The following is a 9,554-nucleotide window of genomic DNA, read 5'->3' on the forward strand; positions in this document are numbered from 1 at the left end:
AATGTTTTAATCACTGGATTTATTAAACAAAATATAATGTTCCCGGTTATGAACAGCTTCAGTAGAACATTTTTTCTACATAAAAGACACAAAATACCAAACTAAGAAACTGTAAGAGCTCAGCCCAGAAAATTCAGGGGAAAAAAAAAAAAAACAGGAAAAGTTTCATGACATTGGATTTAGAAATAATTTCTTGGGTATCATGCCAAAAGCAGAGGCAAGAAAAAGAAAAAGAAACTTTATCAAAATTAAAAACTTTTGTGCATCAAAGAACATTATTAACAGGGGAAAGGCAAACCATGAAATGAGAGAAAATATTGGTAAATCATATACCCAATCATGGATTAGTACCCATAATATACATAAAGAATTTCTACAACTCAGCATGAAAAACAGCCCCATAGAGAAGATGGGAGGGGAGGGGAGGGGGGATAGTAGGGGATAGGAAAGGTAGCAGAATACAACAATTACTAATAGGGCATTATGTAAAATTGTGGATGTGTAACCGACGTGATTCTGCAATCTGCATTTGGGGTAAAATTGGGGGTTCATAACCCACTTCAATCTAATGTATGAAATATGATATGTCAAGAGCTTTGTAATGTTGTGAACAACCAATAAAAAAAAAGAAAAAAAACAGCCCCATGTGAAAATAAATGACTTGACTACATATTTCTCCTAAGAAAATAAACAAATGGTCAATAAGTGCATTAAAAAGATGTTCAGTATCATTGATCATTAGGAAAATATAAATCAAAGCTACAGAGAAATGTCATTTCACATCCATTAGAATGGGTGCTAGTTTATTTAAAAATAACAAAAAAGAAAAAAGTAAATGAGGAGGTAAAGAAATAGGAACGCTTGAGCACAGTTGGTGGGAATATAAAATAGTACAACATCTACGGAAAAGCATACAGCCTTCCTCAAAAAATTAAACACAGAACTACCCTATGATCCATCAATTCCATTTCTGGATATGTGTCCAAAAAGACTTAAAATCAGGAACTCACACCTCCCTTTATACAACCAGTTCATAGCAGTATTATTCAAAATAGTCAAAAGGTAATAGGAACCCAAGCTCATCAACAGATGAGCTGTTAAACAAAATGTGGTGTACCTATACACTGGAAAGTTAATTAGGCTTAGCAAGGGAAGAAACTCCAACACACCCTACAACATGGAGTGGGCCTGAAAAATGTTCTACCAAGTGAAATGGGCCAGCACAAAAAGATATTAACAGTATGTTCCCCGTGGAAATTTTTAGAAGATTCAATAACATGCAAGGACAGAGTACACAGCAGACACTTGTAAATTCATTCACAACAATGTACTGGTCGCCTACTGTGTATCAGACGCTGTTCTAGGCACTGGGGGGGACCTGATATTTCAGTGGGGGAAAGACAGAAGCAAACAAGATACCATCCTGTGGAATGCATACTGTGTAAGAACAAAAATGAAGTAGTATGATAAAATGACTTAATGGCCACGTCGGCTTGGGTGGCCAGAGGTGTCTTCTCAGTGAAATGGCATTATGTCATTTAAATGAGAACAGATTGCAAGAAAGAATCCATCATGCAAAAATCAGAGGCAAGAAAATTCCAGGCAGGAAACACCCAGAGCACAGAAAACAGCTGGTTAAAATGTTAAAAATGGAAACTAACTTTGAGAGCTCAGGCCTTTAAGAACCAAAGCCACCAACCAGTAAGGGGCTAGTGCGCCATCCCAAGCCAGGGAAGAGTTTTAAGCTGGGAACACTTGGTCACCCATCATTAAAAGAGAACTCTGACTTCTTGCAGAAGGGATTGTAGGGGGCCAAAGTGGAAGGCTGGAGATCAAGTAGGATGCCACTCAAATAATGTAAGCAAGAGGTCATGGTGGCTAGAAGCAAGGAGAGAACGGTGGGAACGGGGAGAAGAGGGTGGGTTCATGGTAGGATTCTGTGGACTGAAGGTCATGTCTATAGGAACCACTGGCGAGGAAAAAGGGAAAAAACAAAAATCCCCCTTGAGCTGCTGGGTCCACTATGACTACGTAAGTGCCACATAATTCATCTCTGTCCACCATGAAATAACATCCTAGCCAGAAAGGTGTCCTGGGTCTGGTGAGTGCCCCCGTAGATGTGGATGGATGGGATAAATGAATAAATGGAGGAGGGGAGTGCAGAAGGGAAGTGGGGGGGGGGGAGCTAAAAGAAACTTTGCCTACTTCACAGTTTTGCCTGGAGCAGGACCTGCTGACTGGTTTCCCCAGAAAGGAAAAACAAAAAAAAATCACACACACACAAAAAAGAAAGTTTGCTGTGTGGAAAGATTTAAACGGACAGAGGAAAAGGAAAGGGCCGCAGGGCAGGGGTGCACGTGTTGGTCACATCCGCAGCTTGGAAAGCCGGCTCCTAGGGGACAGGATCTGATGAGAGTGCAGGAAACCAGGGCAGTTCTGCAGTTCCTCAGAACCCCAGGGCACCACGCAGAGGGACCAGGAAGGGTGCACCGGCCAGGTGAGGGCGTGGACATTGGGCCTTGGCTGGTTCCCCTTCTTTGCAGGGTGGAAGAGGTACAGAGAGGCAGCACCTGAGCCCCAGTGGGCATCCTTCCCAGAGGCACAGACATTCCAACTGAACCTGGCAGTCTCTAGATCCCTGGTATCCTGGTAACTCTCCTAAAAAAAAAAAAAAAAAAAAAAAAAAAAGCCAGTCCCTGAGAAATGGCCCTGAGCTAAAAGAGTCCTTGTCTATGAAGATTAAATATGTGTGCAAATAGGCCAGGCACTGTGGTGCATGCCTCTAATCCCAGAGGCTCAGGAGGCTGAGGAAGGAGGATCGCAAGTTCAAAGGCAGCCTCAGCAACTTAGTAGGCTCTAAGCAACTTAGTGATACCCTGTCCCTAAATAAAATATATATTAAAAGGTGGGGGTGTGGCTCAGTAGTTAAGTTCCCCTGGGTTCAATTCATGATACCCAAAAAAAAAAAAAAATGTGCATAAATGAGGTACAATTTACTTACACAGTGTGATATTTCAATACATGTACCCATCAACCCAGAGTGCTTATCATCTCCTTATCATCACTTTATGTTTGGTAACTTTGAGCTCCTCTCTTCTAGTTCCATACACAAAAATAAATATAATTAATCCATGTCTTTTGAGGATGGTGGAATTTTGCCTGAATTGTTCAATCTGCTTGTCTATACAGCTGGGGGATTTTCACTTCAGTCACCTCCCGGTTTTTTTTTTTTTTTTTTGGTGAGTGCTAACTCAGCCTCAGGCACTCTTCCAGGAATCTGAGACACATCAGCTCACTAACAGAAAGAAAGCCCTGCCCTCAAGGAGCATGCATTCTAACTGGGGGGGGGGGGGAATCATGCCGGGTTTCTGTTCACGACTAAAAGGCTCAGGGGTCACTGCAGTTGAACTGGGCTAACTGGGCTGCGCAAAATAACCACACAAGAGACACAAAGAGACACAATACCTTTTTCTTTGGGGTCCCTGTGATAGCTCCTCTGACCTTAAGGGTCCGCAGGAAGAAAGAGAGGGAGAACAGAGCTGACCCCTTTTATTGAGGAGAAGCTATTCAAATGAGGCAAGGGGTCAGGTTTCAGGGGGCTGAGTCTATCTTCATGATGTCCACTGTCAGCAGGTTGACTGACACCTGGGTAGGCCACACCCAAGGTCACAGTAAGAGAAGGGGACACACACAAGGCACTTCCATGGAAGATTCTATCCTAAACAGGGCAAGGGGTTATATTACAAAGGAACAGGTGAGCATAGCTCCACCCATGGGGCTGCAGCAAGATACACCCACGAGAGCGACCCTCGCACCCAAGAAGGGTGGGGAAAGCTCTGCCACATTTCTGCAACTGAGCGCCTCAGCACCCAGCAGGGGAGTGTGACTCAGTCAAGTGCAAGGTTGGTCTCCCACAGGGACAGATACCAGACAGTAAGCCCAATAAGCCAGGGAATGACTTGGTCACTTAGAACATGATATGTGCCAAGGAAAAAGAGTCAGGAAGCACCGGTGGGAGAGGAGGGGTGCAGGCTGCTGAAAGGGACAGGTCTCGTTGAGAGGGTGGATTCCCACAAGGGCTTGAAGGAAATGGAGCTGGTCAAGTGGCTGTTTAAAGAAAGAGTGTTCCAGACCTGGGCAAGACACTCAGGCAGAGGGGTGTCCACCGGGGGTGTGCCTCAGTGGTTCTGTAGAGTGGGTGCACACCAGCCTAGCACAGGGCTGTGTGCTTCTACATAAAACTTGAAGCCTCAGTTGTCCCTGTTGTGCTACATGGAGATGACAAGACCCATAGGTTGAGCCACATACTCCTGGGAATCCGTGACTCAGCTTTCTTCCCTCCCTCCAAGCACACCTATAGTGGTGAGCATCCCAACCATGGTTTTCATATATGTTCTTCGGGACTTCTGTGGCCACAGTTTTGTCTCAGTGTGACAACAGATGACACCCAGTTCAGGTTAGCATTTTAATGACTGAGTGAGAAGGACGTGGGGTACCCCACTCATTAGCTTAGGCATCAGATACCAGAATGGTGGTCTGTCATCGAAGGCAGGACACAGGACCAGAGTAGGACTACCTGGTATCTATTAATGTCCACGTCACATCATACCTTACTGGCCCTGAATAAATCACTCAATTCCTCTATATCTCCATTTTCACACCTGCCAATCAAGAAAACATTCCTTGCCCATTCTCTTTCACAAAGTTGTTTTAAGTGAGATAATATATCTCAGTTGGTGGAACCTATACTGCACAGCCAGCTCAGCTCCCTACCTCCGTGTGCTCAGAACCCAGCACAGTGTCTGGCTCTCTGTAAATGTGTGTTGCATGAATAAGAGAAATTTATAATGTGAAAACAAGAAAAAAAAATCATCTCGGTACATATGACCTGGGTCTACACAATCAAAGAAAAGGAAGGTATTTAGAATAGCTACCTATACAAACCAGGCCAAACAAAATATTACTTAGATTCTCACTTGAAGACATTTTAAATAGAGGTGGTTACAAAACATGATAGAAAACTGTAGACTATTCTCAGTGTAGCTTGTTACGCACGTCCTTTGACCTAGACAAATATGAGATATTCTTACTCAAAGTCAGGAGGAAAGAAGAACAAAAAGAAGAAGGAGGAGGAGGAGGAGGAGAAAGAGGAGGAGGGGGAGAAGGAAGAGGAGGAGGAGGAAATACTGCTTGGCAGATCAGTGTAAGTGAGATTTAAAAGGAAGAAAAAGGTGAATTCCTTTCTTTTTATTAATTTCTATGTTTGGAATAAAAGTAGCTACTGAATTGTTTCAGTCCCTCTGGCCAGATGTTTCAGATGCCAAGAATTCTGCCCAATGAGAAAATGTCCAACTGATTGATAAAACTGGATTCCACTGAAAATGCCCACTCAGTGCAAAATTTTCAAGCTAGGGCCAAAAAACCCATCTCTTCCCCGAGAGACCACTTTTAACTCTGCTTGGAACCATGAACCATGATTTCCAGAGCCTTGCGTGGAGAGTTGTGCTGGCTGCACCTCGGCCAGAATCTGCAGTTCATGGAGGAACACAGCGTGGTGGAAGGGCGGGGTGGGATACATCCCCAGTGGTTCCCAACAAGCTCTCTTACTGAAAGTCCCTCAGGGACCTTTATAAAATCAGCACTCCCCATGACACCAATTTCTTTTGAAAAAATTCTGGGAGCTCTTGAATCTGTTCAAACTATGTACAACAACTTTTTCAGTTTTCCAGACAGATATTCAAAAAAGAACAATATTGAGCTGCTGTTCTGAGATATGTTTCTTCTTCAGGTTCACAAAAGTTAACAAGGGAATGAAAAATAAATAAATAAATTCTAACCAGAAATCCCCAGCCCTTTTTTGTATTTTATTTAGAGACAGGTTTTCGCTGAGTTGCTGAGTACCTCACCAAGTTGCTAAGGCTGGCTTTGAATTTGTGGTCCTCCTGCCTCAGCCTCCCAAGTCTCTGTGTTTACAGGTATGCACCACCGCTCCATGGCTCAAAGTGGTTTTGAGACAAAGATTTTAATCTGCAAAGACAAAGATCTTAATTAGAATCCCAATTTCTGACCTTTTATTTGTTTTCCTCCATTTTCGTCAGCTGTTTTGTTTCTGTGACTAAAAAGCCTGACCAGAAAAATTGTGAAGAGGAAAAGTATTGTGGGACTCATAGTGAGGCAGGCTTCATGGCGGAAGAGTATGGCAGAGGGAAGCAGCTCACATGATGACCAGGAAGCCAGATGCAAAATATATGCCCCAAAGGCACGCCCCCAATGACCCACCTCTTCCTGCTATTTCCTACCTGCCTTCAGTTATCACTCAGTTAATCCCATCAGGGGACTGGTTCACTGATTGGGTTGAGGCTTTCATGACCCAATCATTTCACCTTTGAATGTTCCTGTATTATTTTACACATGAACTTGACACCTCACATCCAAACCATAACACCCCTGCTAAGCAAAAGATACTGTGATCCCCATCTGGTCAGTTAGGCTTGTTCTACTTCATAAACACAACTCTAACCCTGTGGGCCACCTCCCGGGGTCCAGAATGACTGGTTCATGGAGGTGCGTGGAGAACCCAGCAAATCAAGGGGATATATCAGCATCGATCTCAGCTCCTGGCTTCAAATCCCTGCCCACCTCTTCCTAGCTGTGTGACCCAAGATGAGGTATTCATTCCTTGCTCTGCCTCAGTCTTCTCTCCTTCAAAATGAGAATAATAGCAATATTTGTACAGCAGGTTAAGGCAAATACTCAAAAAATCAAATTCAATCATTTAAATTTAAATAAATACTTAAGTTTATTAACTCAATATGAAGAGACAATTAAACTTATCTGAATGATTAAATAAGTCACATGAATTCATGATTCAAAGGGCACCTGACACAGGATGAATGCTGTGGGTGAGTTTGCCACGACGATGATGATGAAGAGGTGACAATCCCCTTTCTTGGAAGACACACAAAACATGTTCTTATCCCAAGTGACTAAGACTGAAAACTCAGTAACAAGCCTGCCCCAGAGCAAGGGCTTCAACACCACAGTTGAACATGATCTACCAGAAGCCAGACGCTGCAGGGATGCTCCCCGCTGTTACCCAGGAGCATCCCGTCCCCAATGCCAACACCATTTTTTTTTTTCTTTTTGCAGAGTGAAAAAAAAAATATCTTTGGACTGCACTCACAGATTCCTCTTTTCACCTGAGGAAAGCCACCCCAGGTCTTAAGGGACTGTCCACACGCCATGGGATCCATGGGAGGGAGCAGCTGCCTGCAAATAGTGAGGACTAAAACCTTTGTCTAATAACCCCTTTGAGCCAGGAGCCATGGCACACACCTATAATCCCAGCGATGTGGGAGGCTGAGGCAGGAGGATTGTGAGTTCAAAGCCAGCCTCAGCAACTTGGTGAGGCACTACATAACGCAGTGAGAACCTGTCTCTAAATAAAATACATAAGAAGGGCTGGGGGGCTGGGGTTGTGGCTCAGTGGTAGAGCACTTGCCTCGCATACGAGAGGCACTCAGTTTGATCCTCAGCACCACATAAAAATAAACAAATAAAGATACTGTGTCCACCTACAACTAAAAATATATATATTTTAAAAAGAGCTGGGGATGTGTGGTCCAGTGGTTAAGCATCCCTGGAATCAACCCCAAGTACCCCCCCCCAAAAAAAACACTTTGAATGAAGTGGGACAGAGATTCAGCAATCTGCATCGGCAAAAAGTAATGTGAATCACAGTGAGGAAACTGACACCCTGACATCAAAGACACGCGGGTCTGTAAAACTGCAACAACCAAGGGCAGGGGAAGTCCAGCGCACCTCCAAGCTAACTGTGAAAAGCGTGGAGATCTGTGTAACTATCGTTGTCTATAACATCTGCAGATTGAATGATGGTGGTGCTCAGGGGTGACAGCAGCCACAATGTGCCAGGCACCATCCTGATCAGCTGCAGACATATTTGGGGGAAGGATGGTCAGGATAACTTGAATGTCTCCATTCACAGCAATCAAAGGAATCTCAGAAACGATTAGTTAGTGCAACTCTCTAGGAAATTTCTGAACAATACCATGTGAGCTATAAATGTCTCTTTTTAATGCATCTAATTGCTAAAAATCTATGCATAGGTCCTAGAGAGGCTAAATTATTCATCCTGCGAATTTAAAAGTAAAATATTCTGCCTGCTGAACTCTAAGGCAGCTTTTCCCTAAGAGAAACCATCAGAACACAAAATCTAGAAGTTGCTGACATGGATTTCCAGAGGGAGAAAGCATCCCTTGGTCTCAGAAGTTGGGGAAACACTGTCTTAAACAGTGTTGAACAATTTTTGTTGGGTTTGTTATGTTGTTCCACCACAGGACTTCTCAGAACCTTAACTGGCCTCATGAGCATGGTTGATCCATTAGGACAACTTTCCCAAATCATCTGGTGAAAGAATTCTCCCCCGGAACCCCTAGAGCATCTCCTAGAACTAAATAGTGTTTCTTGAACACTGTCTAGGAAATGCCGATATGGGTTCGTTTCATCATTTCACTTGGGATCTAATCCACTGCAAGCCCCAGGAATTTCTTCACATCCTTCTGGAAGAAAAGAGTCAGAAAGAAGCTTCAGCTGATTTCCCCTGTGTGCTTTCTAAGGTGACACAGCTGCTGTGACACGTGAACTGCTAAATGTCTTGGGTGTCACACACAGTAATCAGTTTCCCTCCTGCAGCAGTCAGGGCCACTGAAACTGCCCAGGAAGCCTTGAAGACTCCTCTCTGTCCCCTCCCAGGAGCTCTGGAGCAGGGTCAGGGGTCAGGGCCCCAGCTGTCCGCCTTTCTGATGCACAGTCATGGTTGAGACCCACTGATCCTCCGGGGGCCATAAGGACATTCTCTTCCAGCTTCTTTCCATTAGACCTCTGGTTCGCCTTTGAAGGGCCGATGTTGGAAAAGTTTCTTAAATTACTAGTCAACATCACATTGTTTCAAAAGTTGACATGAGAAACTTTGTAGGGAAGGAGATATTATTTAACCCAAACTACCATCTAATATGAGTCTCCCGGTGGGTTTACCATCCCGTGCCTGTTTCAGAGACAAGCGCAGACTTGATCCTGCCTAACCCTGGGTCTGACACTTTCCTGTTGTGGCTTCAGTGGACTGGAACACCACCTGCTCGTGAGCCATTACAACTCTGGGCAGTAGAGGGTAGTGACCAGCGATACTGGCTCCAGAGCCACAGTTTGAATTCTGGATTCAGCACCCACTAGCTAAGCCACCAGGAGAAGCTGACCAACATCTCTGTCTTAGTTTCCTCTTGTGCAAGTGAAGGATAGATAATTATTTCACCAAGTGCCATGAGGATTAAGCAAGCAGATCCATGGGGAGGTCTACAGTAGTGACTGGCGCACAGTAAGTTTTCAGAAAGTGGTGACTATCATTATTTGTGTGTGTGTGTTTGTGTGTGTGTGTGTGTGTGTGGCTGGGGATTGAACCCAGGGCCTTGTGCATGCGAGGCAAGCACTCTTCCAACAGAGCTAGATATATTCCCAGCCCCAACTATTATTATCATTTT

Source organism: Spermophilus citellus (genome assembly GCF_964194105.1).
Source record: "Spermophilus citellus genome assembly, chromosome: 10".
Lineage (NCBI taxonomy): Eukaryota > Metazoa > Chordata > Mammalia > Rodentia > Sciuridae > Spermophilus > Spermophilus citellus.